This window comes from Acyrthosiphon pisum, chromosome A2 (assembly GCF_005508785.2).
Source record: "Acyrthosiphon pisum isolate AL4f chromosome A2, pea_aphid_22Mar2018_4r6ur, whole genome shotgun sequence".
Lineage (NCBI taxonomy): Eukaryota > Metazoa > Arthropoda > Insecta > Hemiptera > Aphididae > Acyrthosiphon > Acyrthosiphon pisum.
This window is the reverse complement of record NC_042495.1, coordinates 20819136-20829497: the sequence shown is the minus strand read 5'-3', so window position 1 is coordinate 20829497 and position 10362 is coordinate 20819136.

The window sequence follows — 10362 nt, the reverse complement described above, 5'->3', positions numbered from 1 at the left end:
AACGTGTACCTACACTTTAAAATGGGGTTCATTTTTTAAAATTTTATTTCGCACGACGGGCCGTGGATGTAATAAATGAAATATAATTTTGAAAACGATCGTTAATCTGAAAAAAGGTGGTTTTAAAAACGATACGTGAGATTTGCAGATCACGTGCACGGAAATCGCTGAACGGATCAGAGGTTGGTTCATTTCCGGTCATAAATCTTGATCTCGGTCAGTATAACGTTTTATTCAGTTTTCGGGGGGTACATATAAGTATCGCATGGCAAATGTATTGGAAACACCATTTTTGATTTTATGTCTTCGTTGTGCGATTCGATATACCATCGTGTTATTTCCTGTTATTTTTTAATTATTATAGATACAAATGCACATTTATTTCTGGGATAAATTTATTTGTACAATGCATTTCCTATATCATGTCCAATAGAATAATATAGAAAAATATTAAAAGAGGTAAATGTTAATACAAGTAAGCTCCACTATAAGCGGTTTTAAATTTGTGGGTTAAATATACCATGATTATTGATTATAATATATTATAATATCAAAGGATTTATCAGATAAGAAATTAATATGAGAAATTATTAAGTTTTCATGTTTTAAACTTGTTGAACATTTTCACAAAAAAAAAAATGTTTAATAAAATGAATTTATATCACAAAATTAAAACCGTAAAATTGCACAGATAAACACTGGGGCGGATTGCAAGAGTTCGAGTACCTAAAGTAATTTCATGATAGCGAATACTTTTCAAGTACCTACTTAAATACCAGTTTTAAATAATTTTCGAAAATAATATTTAGACAAAGTATTTTAAATACTTTCTCAAAGTATTTGTAACTAAAATCAAATACTTATTCTTTGTAGTTTATATTATTATAATTTCTATTTAAAATAAAAAAAATAATATGATTATATTTTTATAGTTAATCAAATGTGATACGGTATAAAATAATCTATAAAATTAACGAAAATCATGAAAATCAGTTTTCTTGATTTACAAGGTAAGAAAATGTATTTCTAAACAATTTAAAAGTCGGTATTTGAAATAAGGTACCTATTTTGAAAGTATCTATAAATCAGTTTTAAAACAATTTTTTTTATTTTATTTATTTATTTGCAAACGCCAAACGGAAATTTTATAATTTAATTTATAAGTGATGGATATTTATAACACACAGGAACACAGAACAAATTATAGAAATAATAACACAATATAAACTCAATGATGATAAATGATAATATAGTGATATATAGTACAAAAAACTTATATAACTAATACATAATATATTAAAATAAAAAAATATACCATGTATATAAATATATAATATATTTAAAATGATTTAAATTCAAATATTTTAACAAAAATTAAGATAAAAATTATATGAAACTTAAAATACGTGTTTGATAGTTTGTATATCTACACTTGACTCCTTCGACTACGTTTCGAACGTTGTCAAAGATTATAGTGCTACAACCGTATAATCATGTCTTGTAATTTACAAACGCTTATTAGTTATTATAAACTGAATTATTGGCTATTGCTATCCAATTCATGAATTCCCTAAATCGAGTAACGATAATAAATTGGAAGACGGACGCGTATAATAAACAGCCACTCCGACCATTTAATAAAACAAACTGGCGGAAAACATCGGCGCTATCCGTTGGTAACGATTACCATCAACAATAGTATATAATATGGTAAACCTCAATGGGCTCAACAGATTTTTCCGGTAACTGTTTTTGGTGACAAACTGACAACTTTCCAAACGCGTCCTTCCGCGTGAATCGCACGATGAGGTTATATAAACCCGCGTGGTCATCCGTACGCCGAAACCGCGGTATGCATGGGCGCAATTTCAATAAAAAAAACTGAGGGTGCGCTTAAGCTCTGCATTTTCTTGGCATTTAAATTCAATTATAACTATGAGGCATTTATGACCTTTTTGAGCAAAAATGTTTTATGACAATTTAACATTGAAGACTTATAGTGCATTAGGTAAATTTTATAAAAAGGTAAAAATATAAAAATAGACAATTTTAATTTAACAAAATTTAAAACAACTTTTTTATATTTTATTCAAAAGATATGACAAATAAAGTATACTATATTAGTATACAAGGTGTAACAGAAAAACAGAAATACTTGACGAAAAAAAAAATGACGCTACTTAAACGTATGAAAAAGTTGTTAAAATTATATGATTAGTAAATAATTTAAGAATTAATATACTCATGTCAGCAAATTTCCAAAAAAAAATATTTTGAAAGAAGTTATTATTATAACTTACGTATACGTTCCAAATTCATTTAAATCAAAAAAATATTGATATATCAAAAATTCCCAAAAATAAACAACTTGACTTAGATAAATGTTTTTAGTATCAAAATTATTGTTTTTATAATCAGATTCACAAATTGGCCATTTTGAATATATCTAAAAAAATTGAAATCAAATTTAAAATTTTTTATTTTCAATGTTAAAAAATAAGTACCTAATTAAAATATATAAATAACCCTAATGATAATATATTGAGAGATGTGGTTGATGAAATCTAGGAATTCCCTTTATATCTTAGAAATGATTCTACTAAGTACCTAAGTAATAATAATATATTAGCATTTTATAATTTTAAAAATTATCTGACCTTTATTAGTAGTTAAGTCTTTGACTGAATATAACATCTATTTTATGTTTAATGTAAGATCATTACATGATCTAACTAAAAACCATATCTATAAACATAATATTATCATGAGCGATTAGATATTGTTAGAACTTAGAGTGCATACAATTTAATAACTAAGGAACTGCACGTTCAAATTTATTTCGATTTATGTGCATCAACAATTTCAAAATCATCATCTATTTAACAATTTTCAGAAACAAACTCGAATGTAACACATAATAGGTATATTACATTAAAAATAATAAACGTTAGTATTTTTAAAAATTATTTTAAATTATTTCTTACGAAATTATTGTAGACATAACAAATTAAAAAAAGCAGGTAAGTGGATGTCGCTCTGCTGTACAGTAGATTACAAGTGGGTAATTGTATATTGGTTGTATTCGACTTGAATCCAATAATATAATATCATTGTATAAGAAAAACGATTCTGAGCGGAGACGGTTTGTCAGTCTGGATATTTTATATTTTGTTATTATTTATTTTATCATGTAAGTTGAATTAATATTAAAATATTATAATTTTTTATTCGTTTCTATGGTGATAAACAAAGCGTTATAAATTAAAATCCCATTTTTAGCGTTTTTTCGTAATTTTCCGGTGGTTTTTCCCGTGGCATTAAATAACTGTTGAGAAAATCGAAAAATGACCTCTTTAAAGTACCATCTTGATCCAATTTGCTAAAAGATAAGGTATTATATGTTGAAATCGAAACACTCCTTCTGGAAGAAATTTTGTATACGGGATATAAAAAGAAAAAGGAAAAAAAAAGAAAATAGAATAATAAATACCATTGAAAAAACAATAGCTTCCTCGCTCCGCTCAGAATCTAATAATGATGATCAATTTAGTTACTCGCTTTTTCACCGTCTAAAAGTCTAATACCAACTATCTATATATGGCTATGTTTAAGACTGTTACGTGGTTCTCACAAGAAGACAAAACAATTAATGTAGGTGAAAACTAAAAATATGCACGATCTTCTCTACTTATACTGTTTTTTAATTATTTCAATCACTGTATTATACAACTATAACTCGTAAGCATTGAGCGTACGTCAGGTGGATTGACGCTAATAAAAATAACGTATGTATCTTGTACCGACTTAAGTTGTAATTCATTTCATCATAAGTCTAAAATCGGACGAATAACGAATTCAGGTAGCTGAATACCAAACTAAAACATTTTATTTCGTTCAGAGTCTGTATTAATTATTGTATGTGCAGACAATATTGTTATTTGACTTGAATTTCGCACGACTAAGTCTACGTGATGGAAGTCAGGAGAGCCATGGCTTCTATACTGCTTACATCGTGTTACTGCTTACATCGTGTTACTGCTTACATCGTGTTGCAATAGAATATCGGTACCTATAAAAAAAATATGATGATAGAAAAAAATTAACCATTATACCTAATTAGTATTAATGAAATTTTTATTTGTTAAAATGTTTTTTTTTTTTCTTTATTGATCTGAAATACATCGACAGCTAGGCCATTAGTACACAAATTTTGATTACATTAATAGTATTTTAGTATTTACATGATTACATTACATTAAATTGTACAATTCTGTTTTTTTTAAGAATAAAATTAAGTTTTTAACGTCTTGTGGGTTTGGTCCTAGTGCTTGACAGATTTGTTCTGAAATGTGGTATTGATTTCGATACTGGTTATATTTATATTATACCCGGTTTTAAACCAGAAACCCGCAAAAAATTGTACGCGGTTTTTAAAACGAAACCCGAAACCCGCAAAAAATTGTACCAGGTTTTTAACACGAAACCAGAAACCCGCAAAAAATTGTACCAGGTTTTTAACACGAAACCAGAAACCCGCAAAAAATTGTACCCGGTTTTTAACACGAAACCCGAAACCCGAAATATTTTAACCCGTTTTGACTCCCTGATTAAAACCGAGAGAGACGGATCGCATTATATTATAATAATATTATGTAGACGGAGAAAAATAAAACGATTAAAACACGAAATCATAATAATAATAATAATAATAATAATAATAATAATAATAATAATAATAATATTGTTTCAGCCTCGCGGCTCGTCAGCGATGACGTGTGTACGGCGTACACCTATGCACACGAATGGGCCGTGGAAATGATCCAAAGAGGGTGCGGTGCCGTCTGTGAGCACTGTCCGCGAGTCGTAGTAATGTGTGCGTATAATAGTATGTTATCGCGTGTTATACCGGATGTTATGAGCATAACGTTAAACATATCAAAAATGATTGAAACGAATAACAGTTAACGTACCAGTAAACGATAAACGATTGAAACAATATAATTGCCTGAAAAAAATATATTTATAAAATTATAACTATCAGTAAAATAATATACATTATGGTTATTTTTGTAATATTATATTTTTCAATCACTCTGTTTTGTGTGGGAAACAAGCTATATACATCAAATAACACTAAACGCTTCATAACGTTTAAGTTGAATAACGTTAAACAGTCATTCGCAGTGGCGCAATTATCGGGAGTGTTGGGTGTGCAATTCACAGGGGCCCCCGATTTTTGTGGCCCCGAGATCTCATATACGATATTCCTACTATAATGTGTAATATACAAAATAATATATTAATAATTAAATATTAATACAATTTAATATAATATAATCTATTAATCTATATGTATAAAATATAAAATAGAAGCCCCTTTTTTGTATGTACGAGCATATTATCTCGAAAAGAACTACTTATTTTAATACGGTTTTCACTAGTAAATCGGTCGAGTCACGGGGAAGGTTTTAATGTATAATAATTTTGTTTGGTAAAATGAATTGGGTGTCGGGTGGCCGAAAATAATAACAATCTATGTCTATTATATAGTACAAATAAATGTTTGTATGTCATTGATCTCCTCCTAAACCACTGGACATTTTTTGTGTGTTTTTGAGAGTCTCTGAATGGTTTAGATTCACTATTTAGACCCAGTTGGTTCAACCCGGAGAGGTATTTTGAGATTTACGACAGACATTTTTGTTTATTTTTTTTTTTTTTTAAATAATTAGTAAAAAATAGTATTTTAAATGTTTGCCATTAGTTACTCTGGTAGACGAGGTAAAAGGATCCATTAAATCGTCGCACACTTATGGTTTCGAATAAAGAATTATATCTTAAAACAAACATGAGAGTTAAATGTATATTTGTAAGCTGTGGCTATTATATAGGCTCTCAAAAACTACTTGACCGATTTTGTGAAAATTTCAAATTGTTCTTGGAGATATTAGGAAAGTTTAAAGAGTACTTTGAACCACGTTCGATTTACATCAAGTGCTGTACTGTGTTTAATTCGTGCTAGCAGGTAAGGGCCGTGGTCTAGAAATTTTCACATGGGCCCCTTATTATCAAGTTGCACCACTGGTCATTCGATCATAACGTTTAATATCCATATAACGGTAAACGGTATTATTATTTTTGATTTAAGCCCTGTTATCGATTCGAAAACTGTTGACGTTTTTATTTTTTTTTCACAAGATTTCTGGTCGTCAGAACACTCGAGATTTTTTCCAAAAAAAGTTGAAGTTTTACTAAATCTTTATCGGTTTTTTAGGTTACTCACTTTTTTTTTTTTTTGAACGGAAATAACGCGCGTTTTTGATTATCCCGAAGCAGAATAATGTGCAGTTATCGGAGTACTTCATATTTTTCGCATATTTAACATTTTTAATGCATATTTTGCAATTTTTCCGTGCATATTTTACATTTTTTAGCTCCTACAACTTCCGAGCCCTAGACTAATTAGTATAATTAGTGGTATAACCGACGGTGTCCGGATTCATGACACGCGCGTGTGTACCTATTAGTACCTACACACAATATATTATTATTATCATACACGTAAGTTGTCCTAAATGTTATCCGTCCGATGATCCGGATATTCCGAAGACGTACGGGTTAATCATTTTATGTGACCCGACGAAAATATCATGTTTTTAATTTCGATTTTCGTAATTTATTACCCGTAATGCGCGCGTATAGTTCGCATACAATATATAGGTACGCGATTATGCAGCTGTTATAATATACGATTTGAACGTACTACCTACCATATTATAATAGTGTGCCCTTTTTAATTTTGTGATCATGCGCTGTGGTTAATTATGACTCGGAAATCTGAGTTTTTTTAAACAAGACGATTTGGCACACGCGGATAATGAAAGTAAAATGTATCTGTAATATTATTCAAAAGACAGCGAGGGAGAATACAGCCCGCAGTTACTGCAGTATAATTATAGTTATAATGATTACGATTATTGTAGAGACGAGTAAATATAAATATAATAATAATAATATTGTAATACCTACGCGTATTAGTTCGTTTGCTTAAATTCCTCATCAAGTCCAAAAGTTGGTATTTACTTTGACGATTACCACAGTCAGGTCGAAGAACAGCCGCTTTTGCATCTATATTATAGTTTCCGCCATTGCAGGATGACACCAAAACATTGGTCCTGTTGGTACCTACATGTATTATAGGCTATTTATGATTGGGCTATGGTGGCTTTCTAGTTTCTAGGGCTCAAAAAAAAATTATTTATTTTACAATATCATGATCCATTTATTTTAAAACATTTCATTTAAATCTGTATTAATATACCTACATACACAGGGCAGGCGCTACCTTTTCCGAGGCCCTGGGCAAAACTTATTTAACATATTTAATCAATAATGCAATGACTATAGTTATTTATAGTTTATATCCGCAAAAGCGAAAATGTATTAAAAATGTATAGGTATCCTAAATAAAATAATTTTTTTTAATTAAATTTAATATATTAAAGAGTTAAGCTCTTTCAAATGTTGAATACATATATATATGTCAATACTTGACCCTAATTACACCTATGATTTTCATTGGATATAAAGAATACATTAGCGAAATAGTGAATATCAATGTTCGACTGTTTAATGATTACTTTTAAACGTATTACACTTGCCAACTTACAAACAACTTACAACATTTTTAAATATATATTAAGGTAATACATAGTTTCTGTAATTTTATCAAAAGTCATTGAATTACTATAAATTTAGAAATGTGGTAATTATTCTTTAGATATTGTCTATTACATATTTTAAAATAATAATAATACAATTTTAAACATCATACATTTAAATAAAAAAAAAAAAAAAAAACAAAATTAATATTGAATATTTAAAAATTTTTCCTTGACTTTTTGGACGCAAACTTTTTTAAAATCTGTGTATCCAATGTATCTGCTGTATCGTTTTCTATTGCAGTCGTAGCCAATTCAGTCAATCGTTTTTGAGATATTGTGTTTCTAAGGTAATTTTTGATTATTTTGAGCTTTGAGAAACTCCTTTCTGCCGACGCTGAGGTTATTGGTATAGTTAACGAAATTCTGAGTGAAATTACGATATTAGGAAAAGCAGTAAAAGCACCGAGCATTGTTTTTAAAAAACGGAGTGCTTCTATAGGTGTAGAATCTTCTTTCATTGTATGACGAAAAATTAGTAACTCCTCATACAATTCAAAAGCAACTATATCATATAAATCCCCATCACTTAAATAATTTTGCAAATCTAAACAATTCTTCATTAGGTCGTCATTAGTTACTTTTGAAGGTTTACCAATATTTTATAAAAAAACTGAAATTGTTGTTATAAATTTGAAATTGATTAAATCGTGCGCTAAATGAAGATATAGCTCCATCGGCTATTACATTAAAATAAAATGTTCGGAAATTGTTTTCAGGATCATCATTTATTTCATCAGAATTTTCATAATCAAATTGCCTTTTTATCTTTCTAAGACGCTTCTTTTTAAATGTTTTGTCAATATTCAAGACATCTGATATTTCATTAGCTTTAATTTTTGAAAACCATTCATTCGAAATAATTTTAAAAATTGTATAAGACCATTTAAAAGGTTACTACATTTGTCCAAATGAATATTAATATTTTGTAAAGTTTTGCTTACAGTATTTACTTCGACTAATATTTCATACCAAATGATCAAACTAAGAATAAATTCATAACTTTCTAGTTCATTTGTAACTAATGACTGAGCTTCGCTTTTCGTTTTCAATGTAATTTTTGAAAGCGCGAGGCCCTGGACAAATGTCCCGTTTTGCCCCCCCCCCCTATCGCCGGCCCTGTACATACATATAATAATATGTAATTTATTACAAATTATAATCACAGGTATAAGCGATATAATATTATCTAGATTTCGTTCTTTAAATTAAGATTTTAAATTACATTACACATCCATAGTGTAATAATATTTTTAACAATTTAGTCACATAGAGATAATTAGTAGGTATCTATATAATGATTGATATTTTCGACACCACAATACGCCCACCACCACACCACAGTACTGCTTAAAATTTAATACTTACGCATTTCTTTTTTTTTTTTTGTCTGTTTATATTATATTAAGACTGGGTCATACCTATAGGTTAGGGGTGAATAGGGATCAGTACGTATAATATATTTTTTGTTTTTGCGGGCTACATATACATTTTGTGGGTATAACTCAACATTTATAAAAATTTATTTTACTGACCCTATTCACCCCATAATGAGTATGCATAGGGTCACATTTTTAATAAAAAAAATATATAAAAAATCCAGCAAAGTGAATGTATTTTTTTATAATAAATCGTATCGGGAGACATCTTACCTTTCATTAAAAAAAAACGAATTTATCTTAAATGAAATGTCCAAAATATCTCGTTCAATAGACATTAACATTTCCAAACGATTCTGCTCTAACGATGACCCAGTCTGTTTTTAATTATTTTCAGTTTACTAAATAATCTGTCGCATTTTACTTGAATGCACAACAGAGTTAAAATGTATTCACAGAGTATAAATAACTGATAGTATAAGAGTGCATATTAAAAGAAAAAATATATTAATATTTTAATATTTCAAAGAATTGAGCAATTTATAGACATAATATATTAAACAATCTTAATTGTGATGGACATTGTATTTTTCAATTTTATTACATCTTGAAATAAATCATATATGCATTAAATTTTTGAAAATACAGAGTGTAACAGTGAAGACCTGACGCATGAAATAACTTTTGTTCTAATCAATATTTAAAAATAATTTATATAGGCACTTGTACCTACTACATGTAAAATATAAAAATAATATTTTTTCTACTGAAAATTGAAAAAATTCAAAATAGCCAATTTGTAAACCTATAGTTATTAGAACAACTATGTCGGTAAAAACATTTATCTCGGTCAAGTTTATTAACTGCATCGTCTTTCTCTCAATCAGCGAGTTGGTCGAGAATGCGCTTTTTATATGAAAGGTTTGGTGCGAGACACTATGACGGAGACAAATGACAATGATAATAAGTATAATATAATAATTGAATCTAAAATAAATACTTAATTGTAGCTTTTTATAATTATAGCACATGGTCCCAAGTAAATTTCTGATGATTTTAAAATAATTAATTTTGTGTATAGGTACAATGTTGTTGGTAAATAATCGTTATTAACATTTCACCATATAATTTATCAACTCTTACAGAATTATCAGATATTATTACACGTAGGTATTATAGGTACTCGGTAAATCGTTTACGACCGCGACAGCGGTTCTTAAAATTTGGCGAACATGGACCCCTGATGGAAGACTTTTAAAAAT